Source organism: Miscanthus floridulus, chromosome 19, assembly GCF_019320115.1.
Source record: "Miscanthus floridulus cultivar M001 chromosome 19, ASM1932011v1, whole genome shotgun sequence".
NCBI classification, from domain to species: domain Eukaryota; kingdom Viridiplantae; phylum Streptophyta; class Magnoliopsida; order Poales; family Poaceae; genus Miscanthus; species Miscanthus floridulus.
Window position 1 is genome coordinate 10,474,528 of NC_089598.1, and position 17,577 is coordinate 10,492,104.

The 17,577-nt window shown below is 45.8% G+C and overlaps 2 pseudogenes; both read left to right on the forward strand.

Moving 5' to 3' along the window:
- The first annotated feature begins 6,174 nt into the window (after positions 1-6,174).
- Positions 6,175-7,623, forward strand: LOC136525531 (zinc finger BED domain-containing protein RICESLEEPER 2-like; annotated as a pseudogene).
- A 2,405-nt stretch (positions 7,624-10,028) lies between these two features.
- LOC136526914 (uncharacterized) lies at positions 10,029-12,676 on the forward strand (annotated as a pseudogene).
- Positions 12,677-17,577: the final 4,901 nt, after the last annotated feature.

Below are 17,577 nucleotides of genomic sequence, written 5' to 3' on the forward strand. Positions count from 1 at the left end.
AGGACCCAGATCAAGACTACAACAACTCGGCCCTTGAAGCTCAATCATGAAATGCTCGGGGGCTTGTCGATGGGGAACCCTATGGGCCCCCCATAGACCATACTATAGGGAGGTAGGCCTTGGTAACAAGGCCTACAGCCCAATCACCAAGAAGAACGTGGAGCAAAGCAACGTGCAAAACCGAAACTCCAACGCAAACTATACAAGGAAAGGCGCCTGAAGCGTAGCTTATGACTCTGACCTTATATCGAATAGGACACAAACAATGCCTCTCAGCGCCTGGACTATAAAGGGCTGGTGAGGGTACCCATTGTAAGGAAGAGAAGGCATACCCGATACTCAAAGCAATACAACGCAAACATGCTAACGCCAAAACTAGACGTAAGGTTATTACTCGACCAAGTCAAGGGCCTAAACCAGTATAAATCGTGAGTCTCTTTGCGTAACCGCCGAATTCCGCTATTCGCCGAAGCCAGAACAACTACCCCGGGTACCCCCGTGGCAGGCTATCGGTGGTAAAACATCGACAACCATCAACTTCTGTGAAACTTCTAGCAATTGTAATCCTGCATGACTTCAGCATGGGCTCTGCATCATAGTTGCTTCTTTGCAGTACCTACCCAATTTGACATGAAAAAAAGTTTAAGAAAACCACACCTACCAATAAGGCAATAACCCAACTTTCTAGAACCAATTGTTATTGTTATATATAATAATAATAATAAATTTTGGAAAGTGATGACCTCTGAAGCGTGCTCAAAGCTTTAGTGTATCTTTATAAAGGCAGAAGTCTACATAACTGGTAAACACCTAGGGTATATAATAGACCAATATTGAGTGAAAGTCCACTCTGGGTTGCACGAAAACTAGAATGAAACCATCTATAGCCCACTACACCACCACCTAGGTCAACAAAGTTGGAAGGATTATTGTGGAAGAATGATTTCCTTACTAATAGGCAACCCCTGCATGCAAAAAGGGACAACAGTTGAAACATCATCAACAACTACAGTGAACTCATTTTTAACTTGAGATAGAGCACCAATTGTGAACATGCTCTTCTCACCATCATATGCAAAATCTTTATTTGCAAGTTCAGCAGCATTAGTTTGCTGTAGTTTTTCGATCACTTTTCTTGCTGACCCTTTGCGATCAACCGGTGTATCATCTTCATACTTTAAATTGATCTACAACCAGTATAAGGACAAGGAGTAGAGATGCACATAATAATGATAGAAGCAATCTCCAGCATCCATGAGAGAAACTTTGAAGTGATTTGTTATTAGTTTTATCTGCTGCCCCTTTCTACCAAAGCCATTCCTATGGACCGGACTGATAAAACATTTTAGGTCATTACATATCTACATGACACACTAAGAAAAGGTTCGACAAAACCCCTTAACTCAGTCATGATATATATACCTTGCTAAGGACTAAAACACTTTAGTCCTATTCCATTCCCATATAACTCAACGTGCTAAGGAAAACGCATTAACTGTGGTTGATATATATTACATTCCCATATAGCAGCAGGTGCACGCCATCCGAGCAAGGAACCATGAATGCAGATGAACATCTGCCTGCTGCTAATAGAGCTGATGCGCCACGCACCCCTAGCAGCTCCTGTCTCCATTCTCAGCAAAAAAGCATCAGAGAAGCTCCTGTCTCTGAAATCGCCAACCTACTGCAAAAAATGAACTCATCGCCAAACAAAACACATAGACAACAATAGCTGATCAGACTTCCTGTTTGTGGTTGCAATAAACTTCACCTCCCCAATCCAACATTAATCCAACCCACTCCTAGCATCCAATCCACAAGAACAGTTCACCAAACCCAAACCCCAACACAGTACATCCACAATAATTATGAAAATAAGTAAAAACAGAGATATCTCCAAACAGAGAGATGACACAGAGCAGCGGAGGCAGGGCAGGGGACGACGCGTTGTGTGCATGTGAAACTAGTAAGAGATCTCCACGGAGAAGTTTGTAGTCTAGAAGCTCCACGAGGTCGAAGCCTGCAGCAGCTGCCAAACCGCTACCTCAGCCTGTGCCGCAGCTACATCCAGACGAAAACCAATGGTCACAACCAGGGTTTGCCACAGCCCATACCGCAACCAAATCCAACCACACTCGACATTCCGCTGCTGCAGCTCGCCCTGCGTGCTCTCACCGTCACGCCGCTGCAGCTCACCCCACGCTCTTGCCGTCCCGCAGCCGCAGCTTGCACAAAGGACCACGGAAGTAAGCGGCTACTAACTTACAATTTCAGGTAGCATAAACAAAATTGAGTTGCCCAGTGCTAGTATCATGATTGTAGAGACACAATCACAGAAATAAGAAATCAGAGCATGTAAAGGCAAACCATTGCGTGTGCAAGTAAGAATTTCTTCTGGACATAGTTCTAGGTCTGTTTGAAAGTCAAGATTAAGCAGTGGGGGAGGAGTGGAGAGAGTTGGAAATACCACGTTCTGGACAGGAATTTCATCGAACACCATGGTGGAGTCTGTCAAGGGCGAGATGAGCAGAGGAGGTAGCCTGCTTTTCTAGTTCAGCCGGCTAGAGCGGTGCTGCCAAGGACAGGATAGATAGTCATGTGCGATGGCCGATGGAGATGCCGCCAGAGACCTCGAGCAGCTCCTCGCCTGCTCCATATCGTGCCGCGCCCAGCGCGTCAACGCACCTCTAGGCTCCAGCCCCTCCTCCTGGGCGAGCGCCGAGGGCACGGGTAATGCGTTGTGTGCGTGTGCGACGAAGAGCCAGATCGTGAGGACTGGGCAGCAGCGGTCACGGTCGAGCGAGCCCAGGGCCCTGCCTATGCCGCACGTCGCTGCCACGCCACCGACCAGCTCGGCCGAGAGGTCGAGGTGGCAGGGCGAGGTGCTCTCGGCCATCGGCACCAGTTTAGACCAGCTCCACGCAACGCCCCTTGGGTGTCGCTGGGCCTTAGGAAACAGAGGAACACAGATCTACAATCGGTGGGCAAGGAGGACGAGAGCGACGACGAACTCAAGGGGAAAGTGGCGAACTCATGTACCTCCATAGCTCGAGCAATGGCAGACGAGAGGGAGGCGACGCGCAGAGACGTGGAGGGCATGGAGCGGCGAGGTCGCTGGTAGAATTGCCGCGATGCCGAGACAATCGTTGGCCGCCGGGACGAACCCCTTTTCCCCTCTCGCCGAGACGATGTGGAAATGAGATAGCAAGAAAACAATAGGCGCGACTTCCGATTTCAAACAGTAACGCTCAGCGTGGGCTCGGCAAATCAGCGTCGCAAGGCAAACAGGCACAACCAGACGTCGATTCTTCATCCAGCGGACAGAAAATTCATGTGCCAACAAAACAAAAAACACACATGTGTTGTATAGCATTCCTGAAAAAAAACGCTTCATTCACAGATGCTTGTGTGTTGCTATGGAGATGATAAAAATACACACAATAAAAGGACATGAAAAATGTATGGGTGCTTTGAGACCACCCAACACTACAATCTATCTAATCTTAGCAACATTGAGACATGTCAAGATATGTAAAATGTAGCTATACACTGAGACTTTAGACTAAACTTTAGTGCGAGAGACCGCGATCGAAGCCACATTTACGTGAAAGATCCAATCTTCCATAAATTTAGATTGTCTACTATGGGTGCTCTAAGCATTACATACACTAAACAAAATTCTCAAACTATATAGAATTAGGTCGATGGATTATCCTGTTAGACATATATGAAATATTCAAATACAAAATCCTGGCACTATATGTAATTTGAACTGGCCCATGAGTTGTGAGAATTGCAGCCACAGTTGCTAGCTACACTTTCGAACTCTGAAACTGCTTAACTTCTCAAAATACAAAATGACAACATGTTATTCCTTGCTGTAGTAGATGGGAATTTTGAGTGAGCTTATGAAGCCCTTGATGCCATCCAACCTGATATGCAACAGTAGAAATTTGCATTAATCAAAAGATAAAGGTTCAAAGCTTGCAGAAACGGTGGAGCGTATCCTAGCACCAAACTCCAAAATATATATCTTGTATTTCAAAGATTGGTGCACACCAGAGCAAGGGCCAAGGGATGAGGGTAGGGGACCTTACACGTCAAAACTTGCATTTGATAGGATCATTGCGTTGCATAAGCTTTTTATGTGCTCCTATAGCAAATACCGCACCACACCTAACACATTAGACTCACCTAGGTCAAGCTACTAGTTCATATCCTTTTTTGTACGACCAAAGGAAAAACAAAGTCCTAAACTACTCTAAGTGTCTTTCAACACTAAACGACACTTAGAACTAGTCTGTCCTTAACCTTGTCGTCCATCCTTTGAAAATCGAAATAATTTCCATTAATAGGGGCATGAAAACCATTGATTGCCCAATCAATCACTATTATCGTTACCTAACTCAATTGCCTCTGCAAAACACACGTTAATCACAATAATATTATGTCATCATTAATCACCGAAATCCACTAGGGGCCTACATGCTTTCAGATTGACCTTGCAAACTAGACTTGTGTAGGAGCCCTTTCTAATCACCGAAGAGGCTGCATCACTTATCTTGTGCATAGAGTGCTAATGCGGTTATGAAAGGGGTGAAATTGTTATCCGACCGTTAGTTTAATTCTGCATTTGTTTCGGCTAGGATTTGCAATTAAGTTTTACAAATAACTATTCACCACCCCAATCTAGTCAGCCACCTCGATCCTACACTTACATGGTTGTCTAGATTATGTATTTGATGTGCATTTGAGATATAGATGAAGTTAGCAAGGAAAATTTGATTCAAAGATATGTTTATTATTAATTTTCCTAATTTAGTTATTGATGAAAAATAGAAATGCATACTTGAAAGCTTCTTGAAGAACTTGAGATTACAGGAGAGAAAATATTTACTATAAACAATTTTAGAGCTAATAACTTCATGCCAATAATAGAAGAGACTAAAAAGTTCTAAAAGACTTTGGAGGCTACGTACAAGTCTAGATCTTGTCATGCATAAGGATAAAATCATGGCAAGTTTGGGAAAAAAAGAATAAAGTAGATATTTAGCCCACCATGAAATATGTTGAAGTGTAGAATATTTTAGAATTATTGTATTTTTCTGGAGTGTTTGGATAGTTGCCACTTAGCACCAATCCAACGGTTATGTGACACTAAATATTGGGGTTGCTTCCACCACACAAAGCGAATTTAAGAGAAGCCATTGGAAGAATGGTATTGGTAACCACCGTGCAGAGTTAGTGTGTTATGCCATAGGATATGGCATGAGATAAGTAGGGAGTGGTAGGGTAGCCAGCCCTTTATGTAGAGAATCATCTCCCATTTTTGTGTTGGTGGGTATAGGGTCCAAAGTAAGTCATATCACAAAGATTTAGTGCCACTTCTAAAGAAGTCAGTGACTAGGGAGCCAATTTGTCAACAAGTTAAGAAGCATAAGTTTGCATTTGAATGACATAGAATGTGTGGTTCACACCATATATTGACTGTCAGCATAAATATTTGTGGGAAAATGATGTATTTCATCAATTCCGCGATGACTTTTAGAATGTGATTATAAATGATATAAATAAACAATCGATGTAGAGCGGCTGCGAGTGGATCATTGCCATGGCCGCCTCCATCGATGTAGAGCGGAGCTGTTACGCTATTAGTGGGGAGAGGATGCAACACGCACGCGCCGCCAAGCCACTCGGGTGGCTTGGATTCAAGCAGTTGGAACGTGGAAAGTTGTTATATCTGCAGGTGCGGCCCAGGCCTAGGCGATGAGATGGGGACTTGCCGATCTACTGCCCCGCCCTGCCGCCGTCACGCCGCCGACCCGCCCTGCTCCTCGCGGCACTTTGCCTGTTAAAATTTAACTATTTCTTAGTCAAATTGCTGATTAGATAGCTTATATACTAACTTTGGGATATCTATATTATAGGCGTACGCTCCTACCGTCCAGTTCACTTTGATGCGTTCCACTGATCCACTTTGTGCTTGTTGATCTGACACAGGTTTGTAAATCTGAACCTGTTACTGTTTATATATACTGAAACTGTTACTGTTCACCTGTTGCTATTTAAAGTGCACCTTTGTTTAGTTCACCTGTTAGTCTGTTACTATTTATACTGAAATTTTATTCCTTATCATGAACAGTCGTACATCATTTATCGTAAAATATTTGTGCCATGGAGAGGGTTTCATCAGCTCTAGAAATGATGGACGATAGTCGTGATGCTATGTCAACCGATCAATCAAGCCGGTCAGCCAAAAGAAGGACTAAGGTCTAGGATTACGTTGACTCGGAAGTGGTAGATGGCAAAGAGAAGGCTATTTGCAAATACCGCAAGATCCACTTATCTTCTGTGCCGGGGAGAGGAAATTCTCACCTGAACAGGCATATTGGCTTTCATTGCCAAGACATCCCACAAGAGGCTAGAGACAGATTCTTAGCAACCTTGAAGTCAAAGTCAACTGATGGAGAGCATCATGTCTTTGACCCTGTTGTCTTCTGACGTTTGATAGCCAAGTATTTTGTTAGAGCAGAGGTTACATTTCGGAAGGCAGATGATCCAAGCTGGGTAGAGCTATTGAACTACTGCCAGCCATCATTTAGAGTAGTCGGTTGTCAGACTGTCCGTTCAGATTGTCTTTTGCTCTATGAAGAGGAGAAGCTACAGTTGGCTGACAAGATTAGAAAGTTGAAATCCCATGTCAGTTTGACTACTGATCTATGGTCCTAACCAAAACTTGGGGTATCTTGGTGTCACAACACATTTTACTGATGAAGACTTTGAGCTCCAAAAGAAAATCATTGCATTCAAGCAGATTTCTTTCCCGCACAACTCATATGCCGTGCAAGACGGCATCACCTCTTGTTTGTTGGAGTGGAACTTGGTTGACCAACTGTTTACTGTGACATTGGACAATGCGAGTGTCAACAACAAAGCAACGAAAGATCTGAGAGAGGCATTAGGTGCTGAAATGTTTTTCAAAGGTGAACAGTTCCATGTGAGATGCACAGCACATGTGCTGAATATCATGGTCCAGTCAGGCTTGCAGGTGATTCCACATGCAGTTGGTAGAATCCGGAACATCATCAAAGTCGTAACTTCTACACCATCTCGCATGCAAACCTTCAATTCAATTGTTCAAGCATTGGGGCTGAAAAGCAAGTTAGGGCTAGTGCTAGATGTTCAGCACCGTTGGAATTCAACTTTTGATATGTTGAACGAAGCCTTGAAGTACAAGGTTTGCCTGTGTTTATTCCTTCGGATGAGCATTCTTCAAGTCAAGGTACAAGTGAGTCTAGTACAAGTTCTTCGGGAAAAAGCCGAATAGAGTTTGCATTTGCTCAGTTTGAATCTCGAAACTCAAGGTCTCGTGCTGAAAGATCAGAATTGGATACATATTTAGAGGACCCTATAGTTTTCGTGAGGTCAGATGAGAACTTCAATGTCCTTGCTTGGTGGAAGAAGAATTCTGATGTGTTCCCAATCTTATCTTTGATGGCTAGAGATTTCCTTGCTATCCCGGTTAGCACGGTGTCATCAGAGTCAGCTTTTAGTGCAGCTGGAAGGATTCTTGGGAAAAACGGAACATCACTTGCTCCAGAAACATTTGAAGTGTTAATATAATGTACCTAGGTTCAGAAAGAGAAATCCCTTAGGCTTCGTTTGGATGTAGATATTGGAGGGCTTGGAATTGAATTGGGTTAAATACCAAATCAGACTAGTTTTGGAAATGGATACAATACCAAAGGTATTGTTTGGATGCAGATGAAATTGCTAGATAGAATTCAACTGAGTGGCAAATACCAATTCATGTTTGGATATCCATATCATCAAATTGGAATTGACAGACAACATCTCATCCCCTTCGCCGCCCGTGGAGCGCAGCCTGCCAGCGGAGGAAGGTAGGGAGCGGCGGCAAGGCCCGCCGGCGATGGAGGCAGGAAGGGGCGGCGCGGCCCGCCGACGATGGAGGTAGGGAGGGGCGGTGCGGCCCGACGGCGATGGAGGCAGGGAGGGGCGGCGCGGCCCGCCGGTGAGGAAGGCAGGGAGGGGCGGCGTGGCCCGCCGACGAGGGAGGCAGGGAGCGCCGGCGACGCCGCCGGCGATGGAGGCAGGGAGGGGCGGCGTGGCCCGCCGGCGATGGAGACAGGGAGGGGCGGCGCGGCCCGCCGGCGAGGGAGGCAGGGAGCGGTGGCGCAGCTTCTCGTGTCGAAGACGAAGGGGGTGAGAGAGAGACGCGGGGGATGGGGGCGACGCGATTCCAGCGAATACGGAGGGGCTCGGCTCGGTATCAAGGGTGAAGGGGTGAGAGCGGGACCAATACCGGTTGGTATTGAGTTTCATTTCCAATTCCAAATTCCATGACATCCAAACAACGGCATTCGGAGTTAGCAATTCCAATTCCGAATTCTGAGTCTCAATACCTACTTCCAAACGCAACCTTAGTATTTTATTTCGTTTATTTCTGAACTGAATCAGAAGCCATGCATGTCCAGGGTAGGTCTATGTTTCAGTTCTGTACTTTTTTGTTTACAAGCTGAACTGCTAAGCCATGTCCAGGGTAGTAACTTAGAGTAACTTCTATGTGCTAGTTCTTCTTGTCATGTACTGGTATTGCTGATATTTTACGTTTATTTATACCGAAATTGTAAGTCTAATCTAATATAGAAAATGGGCTAGCTTTTTCCAAGCTTCTATCGATTACTATTTTACTGCCCCCTAAAATTATCTGTTAGTCTTACTTTGAAACTGAACATTTACAGTCCAAGAATCTCTGCACAAGGATAACTTGTGGCCGGAGCTTATCCCTCAGTTGAAACTAGTGATCCAGAGCGGCAATCTAATTAGTCCCCTTTGAAACTTCTATGTGCAGTGCATGTTCTTGACTCTTGAGCTGGTTCCCTTCCCTGTCTTGTGTACATGGCCACAAGAGTCAAGACTGCACATGGCCAGATAGTATATGCAGGTAATTATGCCCCCTTTGATGCTCAGAAAAAAAATTGCAGAAGAATGTAGTGTTAATGTTTGCATTATTTCAGAGAAATTCCATTTCATAGCTGGGATGCAAATGTAGTGTTCATGTTTGTGTTTCAATCAACCATATCGACTTGGTGCCTTGCTCATACTGAACTCTATCAGTGTGTTTCAGGTCCCAGTGCTGAAGTGTTCATCCATTTGAAGGATCCAAGATGTGAAGAAAATGCCCAAAATAAAGACATTTGCATGAGACTATTCTTAATTTAAGTCAATTTGCATGGGAAAATTGTAATAGATGAAGAACCTGGTGGATGTATCTTATAGTTTATTTTTATTTATGAGCTACTCCTATGATCTGTTTAGTAGCAGCACGTTGCTAATTCTTAGTAGCAGTACTACATGCTAATTGTTTGGGAAAGCCCTTGAGCATGGGCGGATCTACGGGTATTCCCCCGTATTCCCGGGAATACCCAACTTTTTTTTACACCTTTTAATAGATATGTGTATATACTTGTGTGTGTGTATATATATATATATGTATAATGCAATATTCTGTGATATTTTCGAAACATTTGAGCCCAAAACGGCAAAACAAATGGCCTTTAGGCCTGGCTGCGAACATCTCCCCTTCCCAGGCCGGCCCAATCAGCCCATTTAGCGATCCCACCTCTATTCCCCTGAGGCCCAGTCGTCCAGGTCGCACCCATCGGCATCCTCGGTTCACGCGGCGCGGGCAAGCGACGCGCTGCCACTGCAAAACCTAGGCGCGCGGCGGCCGGCCGCCGGCGGCTGGGCGAGGCGGTGCTCCACGCGCGCGCGGCACGCGGCTGTGAGCTACGAGCACAGCTGCACAGGGCCGGCGCTGCCATGCTGGGCGGCCGGCAAGGCGGCAAGGCGGCGACAGCACGGACAGGTTCTATTCTACTCCAGTTGTTGCCTTGATCTTGATTTTTTGTTGCAATTATTGATTCAGAGAATCAGAGAGATAGAGTTTAGTAGTTTACTGGTCTGGACTTTTGCAGTGATATTGCTATTGCCTATTGGTTTGCAAAATGAAGAACAAATCGAAATCGGTTGATTTGAAGACTCTATGGGATAGAGCAGCAAAAACAAGGAAGGTGGAGTTAGGATCTACATCAGTGCCACAACCAGTTACAGAGGGCAGTAATGCTCAGCCTCAAGATCCTATTGTTGAATCTGCTGTGCCTATAACTGATGAGAGTCAAGTTCATAATCAAACCAATCCATCTGTTGAGCATGATACAACAACCAGAGAAGTGACAGTACCTGAGATAGCAAGTACAGACCAGATGTCACCTGAGATAGGAAGCAATGAGCTTGAAATTAACATAGCAGCCACTGAACCTTCTACTTTATCCCCTATCAGAGATGGTGATGACTCAGGCTATGAATCAAGCGGTGATGCTATTTATGACATTGACCTTCTTCCTCATGATCCTGGAAAGAGGCTTCCCATCAATAGGTATAATGTCAATGAAAGAAATTCAGTGGTTAGGGGATACATTGCAAAAGGGCCTTGTCAACCATGGAGTCATGATTTTCCTATAAGGTACATTGGAGGTAAGCCTCGACGCTTCTTGCCTGACTGGTTTGGTGAATTCACATGGCTTGAATATAGTGTCGAAAAAGATGCAGCATTTTGTTTTGTCTGTTATTTGTTCAAGCATAAAACTAATAGTTCTGGTGGAGATGCTTTTGTGAGTGGAGGCTTTAGAAATTGGAATATGAAAAAGAGGATTACTAAACATTGTGGTTCCAAAACTAGCTTCCACAAAATGGCTCTAGAGAGATATATTTCCTTCATTACACCTAAGAAAGCAATTGATGATAAGTTTAGTAGGATAAATGATAAGGATAAGACTGAGTACATGGCCCGTTTGTCCTATTCTATTCAAGCAGCTAAGTACCTTCTACGTCAAGGTTTAGCTTCTCGTGGACATGATGAAAGTGAAAGTTCACTTAACAAGGGAAATTTCTTAGAGTTGATAGATATGCTAGCTGAAAACTTTGAAGAGGTTGCAAAGGTGGTTTTGAAGAATGCCCCAAAGAATTGTCAGTTGACTGCTCCTCAGATTCAAAGAGAGATAGCTAATTGTTGTGCCAAAGAAACAACTAAGCTTCTCATGGAAGACCTTGGTGGTGAATATTTTGCAATTCTTGCTGATGAATCTAGTGATGTTTACCAAAATGAACAACTAGCTCTTTGTTTGAGATATGTTAACAAAAAGGGCAGCGTAGTTGAGAGGTTCCTAGGTGTTGTCCATGTAGAAAACACTACTGCTTTGACACTTAAAACTGCAATTGAGAATTTATTGATGGAGCATTCATTGAGCTTGTCTATGGTACGTGGGCAAGGCTATGATGGAGCTAGTAACATGAAGGGTCATGCTAATGGCCTAAAGAAACTAGTTTTGGATGATTGTCCATCTGCTTACTATGTTCATTGCTTTGCACACCAACTTCAGTTAACTCTTGTGGAAGTGGCCAAGGAAAACTCAGATTGTGTTTGGTTCTTTGATCAAGTTAGATTTTTATTGAACCTTATTGGGAATTCTTGTAAGAAGACACGAATGCTTCGAGTAGCACATGCTCAGAGTATTCTAGAAGCACTAGAATTGGGTGACATTGAAACTGGAAAAGGATTAAATCAAGAAATGGGTATGGCAAGGCCTGGAGACACTCGTTGGGGATCTCATTATAAAACAGTTATGCATGTCATATCTTTGTATCCTTCAATTCGGAAAGTTCTTGTAAAGGTTGGCGATGATCGCTCCCAAAGAACTGAGTGTGCACACGCACAAACAATGTTGACAATATTCAAGTCATATGAGTTTGTTTTCATGGCACACTTGATGCAAACAGTACTAGGGTTCACAGCAGACTTGAATCAGGCCTTACAGAAGAAGGATCAAGATATTGTCAATGCAGTAGAACTCATTTCTTTGACCAAGTTGCAATTGCACGCGTTGCGGCATGATACTGGGTGGGAGGATTTCCTTAAAGAAGTCGACTCATTTTGTGTCAAGAATAAAATCAAAATTCCTGATATGGACACATTCTACAGGCCTGTTGGAAGAGATAGGAGGTTCTTTATCAAGATTAAGAATCTCCATCGTTACCGTGTTGACATGTTCCTAAGTGCCATTGATAGGCAACTGCAAGAACTTGATGAAAGATTTGATGAGGTAAACACATAGTTGCTTATTTGCATGGCTGCATTCAATCCCCTCAACTCATTTGCTGCTTTTGACAAAGAAAAATTGGTTAAGCTTGCTGGATTTTATCCTAATGATTTCACAAGCTTAGAGTTGCTCCACCTACCTGCTCAACTCAATTTGTACATTACTGATATGCGCAATGATGAAAGGTTTGCGAATGTGAGAAGTCTTGCTGAGCTTTCTATGAAGCTTGTTGAGCATAACAAGATTGGAAGACATGCAATTGTTTATAGGCTTCTAAAATTGGTGCTAGTGCTTCCAGTGGCAACTGCAAGTGTTAAAGAGTTTTTTCTATCATGAATTATGTGAAGAACAAATTGAGAAATAAGATTGGGGATCAATACTTGAATGATTGCTTGGCTACATTTATTGAGCGGGAATTCTTTCTACAAGTCAAGGACAAGGACATCATCAACCGCTTCCAAACCATGAAGAATCGTAGGATTAAAGCAACATTATAATATTTTGTAAGTTCTTTTTATTAATTATCAGTTTGTTTTATGCATATTTTAGAGCTGATTAGCTGAATAATTTATTATTCAAATATTCTTGTGACTTTAATTATCGATGGGAATACCCAAGTTTTGAATCCTGGCTCCGCCGCTGCCCTTGAGAAGGCCCTTGCAGTGCCTAGTAGCAGCACGTTGCTAGTGGCAGCACATGTTTGTGAAGGCGTAGGCCCTTGGGCTCAAAATAGCATCGGAGTGGATTAGGATACTGTGAAATTATGGATTGCATTGGATTGAGTCGAATCAAATCAGTGAGGGCTGGAGTGGAATTGGACCAGTCAATAATAAACTAGGATCGGAGTGGGGCCGAATCCTGATCCATTGTCAGTCGTAGAAGGCAGAGGCAAAGAAAGAACTAGAGATATGCAGGTAAACCGTTGTTGGGAACGATTCAAATCTGATGCATCGGTTGCCCAATTCTTAAGTCTCACCAGCATGAATTTGACATAATGACAACGCAATTGAAAAATTGACTCTTTGAATACTAAATTTGAACAAAACTCAGCAAAAAGTCTAGTAATGCAGCCTTAACAGACTAGGAGTAATTTGGTAAACGGAGACACCTACGTTTTCTACTGTTCGCCGATGAATTGCTCGTGAAGATCAAACATAACAAAGAAAAAGGACTAGGAAAACAACAGGAAAAAAGAACAATCTCCTTGGTCACTGCAAGGCGACGGTCTCGAAGATCGCCAGCCCATCGACGACGCTCCCAGCCTTCTCGCGCAGCAGCCGGTGCTCCCGCAACGGCCACTCCTTCTTGGCGTCGGCCAGCCACGCCCGCCTCAACGCCGCCGCGTCTTCGCCGCCGCCGCCGGCCTCGGGGACGTTGGCTGCCGAGGCGCTGCTGCCCCGGCGGCACCCGACGACGGAGCCGAGGTGGTACCGTCGAAGGTGCCATCGAACGGCGCCTCGCAGAAAGCCAGTGTGGTCACGAGCCTCTCCACCGGCCACTTCTTCGCGGCCGCGTCCAGCAACGCCACCACGTTGCCGCTGCCAGTTGCGGAGGCGCTGGCCCCTCTGGCGGCCACCGACGACGGAGCCGAGGTGCCATCGAAGGTGCCGTCGAGTGGCGCCTCGCAGAAGGCCATCGTGGCCACGAGCTTCTCCACCGGCCACTTCTTCGTGGCTGCGTCCAGCAGCGCCACCACATTGCCGCCGCCCGTTGCGGAGGAGCCGTACCCGGCGGCACCCGACGACGGTGCCGAGGTGCCGTCGAGCGGCGCCTCGCAGAAGGCCATCGTGGCAACGAGCTTCTCCATCGGCCACTTCTTCGTGGCTGCGGCCAGCAACGCCACCACGTCGCCGCCGCCGGTTGCAGAGGCGCCGTAGTACCCGGTGGCCCCCGACGGAGCCAAGGTGCCGTCTAGCGGTGCCTCGCAGAAGGCCATCATGGCCACGAGCTTCTCCATGGCCGCCGCCGCTACGGTGAGCTGGTTCGAGTTCGATCGATTGGTTTTGGTAGGGAATCAAACGCAAGCGGCGTTTATATTTATGGGCGCCCGTAGCTTGCCGGCTTGGTTTCCCGCTCGGACATAGGCCTCGAGATTGTGCCGGAGTCTAGTCGGAAACAGTCAGAGAGGCAGGGGAGGGGCGTAAGGGAATATGAGTCGGAGTCCTGCAAACCGTGCGCGGCGGAGACATCGGCCGCTTGGGTCTCTTGGCGAAGGAGCTTCAGTGCTTCACAACTTGTAGTGAGCAGAGCACGCACCAGTCGCGGGCGACATTCTCTGCTATACTGTAGGTATTTATATTGTAGTACTATATATACACGTAGGTCGACCACACAACACTGGTGGGGTTTGTTAGTGCGATTAAACTCCTTGATGCAAATGACCATGGCGTCGATGAATGTCCGTGCGTTATACTCATCAGAAAAAAAAATTAAGCATGGACCATCCCTACGAAAACACGGTCGGGACGTGTGGTTGACGTGGCCCACCTACCAGCTGCACAATCCGCACGACGTCCTGGTAGGGATGATCCTCACCCAATTTTTTTCCTAATCATGTATGCACGTGTAATATTTAGACGATACTATTATGAACTATCTCAACCGAAAACGCTTCATTGCTCAACAACATGGGACGGGTGCTTTTGATCAACTCTGTGTTGGATGTCCAGCTGGTATACATTATGTCGGCAACACAGATCCCCCAAGACTCTTATGCCTGGCACGGCCCCGCCTTAGTGCCGTGTCTGGGCCGTCATTCTGGCCCGTAGTGCCAGCCCGGGCACGGCACGCTATATGGGCCGGCCCGGCAGCGGCACGGCTCGGCCGCAGGTGGCCGTTGGATTCCAGCGTCGCTCCCATCCGACCGTTGGATCCGGCCGTTGGAATCGTGAGCTATAAAACCGCAGCGCTCTCGCCTCGCTCTCAGTCTCTGTTGTCCTAATTCATTTGCTCTCAGAGACTCAGTCTCACTCTCTGTCTCTCTCGCCTCGCTCTCGGCTCTCCCCCGCAGCGCCGTCTCGCCCGCTCCTCTCTCGCCTCGCTCTCCTCTCTCGGCGAGTCGGCGACTCGCTCTCCTCTCTCGCCTCCGACTTCCTCTCTTCTTCTTGCTCTCCGGTGGCCTCTGGAGCCATCGCTGGCCGGCACTGGCACAATCCCTAACCCTAACCCTTGCTCAATCCCTAACCCTAACCCTTGATCTCTCTTCATCCTCACCGGATCCGTCGTCGAGCTCGCCGGATCCATCGGTTTCCTCGTCGGATCCGTCAGTTTCCTCGCCGGATCCGTCGGATCTCTGGCCTCGCTCCCATCGGACCGTTGGATCCGGCCGTTGGAATAGCTGGCTGGTACTAGCACAATCCCTAACCCTAACCCTTGATCTCGCTTCGTCCTCACCGGATCCGTCGTCGACCTCGCCGGATACGCCGGTTTCCTCTCTAGATTCGTCGGTTTCCTCGCCGGATCCGTCCCTCGTCGTCTGTGCTCGCCAGATCCGTGCCTCGTCGACCTCGCCGGTGACTCTAGTGCTCCGGCTTTGAAGGTAAGTCCATAACCCTAACCCTAACCCTCACCCTAACCCTCAATCTGTACTAACCCTTGCTCTGTTTTGTCTGAAGCCATTGAGGGACCGGGGCGCCGATGAGTGGCGATGGCTGGATCCGATGACGAGACGCTTGAGGTCGGTTCCAACCAAGAGAGGCGATTGTGCGGGTTGGCCGGAGATGATGACGAGGATGACCTGCGCGAGGACGCCGCGGAGCTGTTCGGCAGTAACGTTCAAGCTCCCATCGTCCTTGAGCCCTGCGATGATCAAGCAGAGGACGGGGAAGAGAATAACGACAAGCGGTCACGTCCCTCTACCTTGGCAGTGTGGCTTGATTTCAAGAAACTCTTCAAAACAGTGAAAGGTAAGAAGGTCAGGTATGGAGCTAAGTGCATCCATTGCTCTAAGGAATACTCTGGGCTCTCTAGTGGTGGCACTGGTCACCTCACCCGGAATAGGGATAAATGCCCTAGGAGGCGTGAAAAAACTCGCATGTCTCAGTCATAGATCTCTTTTAATCCTGATGGTAGTATGCGCAATTGGGAGTACTGCCCTATTGTTGCTCGTACTCAACTGGTTCGATTGCTTGCTAGGCTTGATGTTCCTATCTCTTTGGGAGAATCGTATGCATTTGATGAATACATTAGAACTGCTCATAATCCTAAATTTGTTTAAGTCTCTAGGCAAACCACCACTAGAGACATGCTTAAATACTTCTCTGATTGGAAGGTTAAGCTTGTTGAGACTGTTAGTTCTACTAGTGTTAATTGTGTGTGTCTAACCTCTGATATTTGGTCTGGTAATGCCAAAGAGGACTACCTTAGTGTTGTTGCTCACTACATAAACTCTGATTGACAACTAGAGAAGAGAGTGCTTGGTCTTAGGCTTATTGATTGTTCCCACAATGAACAAAACATTACTGATCTTGTTGCATCTGTGCTTGCTGATTATGGTTTGACTAGAAAAGTATTTGCTGTTACTTTGGACAATGCATCATCTAATGTATCAGCCATGCAAAAACTTAGACCTGTTCTTTCTAAATATCTTGGTATTGAAGTTGTGGTCAATGCATCATCTAATGATAGTGGTGATTTAGACAATGCAGTTAATTCTATGTTCTTGCATCAGCGTTGTGCATGTCACATTATCAATCTGATTGTTAAGGAGGCCCTAACTGCTCTTAAGCCTTTGATTGAAAAATTTAGAATTGCAATATCTTTCTTAAACTCATCTAACCAGAGATTTGCTGCATATAAAAGTTACTGCATTGCCACTGGTGTTAGGCCTAGAAAGTTTCAACTGGACATGGAAGTTAGGTGGAATTCTACATACCTAATGCTTAAGCATTTGTTTCCACATAAGGTCTCATTCACTACTTTCATCCATGCTCAATATCCTAGGGCTGAAGGTGATCAGTTGCTTTTAACTGATGACCATTGGGCTATGGCAGAAAAAGTGCTTAAATTTCTTGAATTGTTTTATGATGCTACCGTTGCATTGTCTGGTGTGTACTATCCTACATCTCCACTCATGATTTATTATCTTGTTAAGATTGCTATGCACCTAAAGAATTATGCTAATGATAATCAAATCAGACCTATGGTTCAATCTATGATAGACAAATATAATAAATACTGGAGTGACATACCTTTGCTTTATTCTTTTGCATTCATCCTAGACCCCAGAGCTAAAATGAAAGGTTTCATTAGAGTGCTTAGGAGGTTGGGTACCCTTACTAGTACAGATTATAGTGCTTACTAGGTTGGCACTAGAGCTCGACTTACTGATGTCTACAATAAGTATGAGGAGAAATATGGAGGTGTTAGGTTGAGGAGGACTGCCCCTCCTAACCTATCT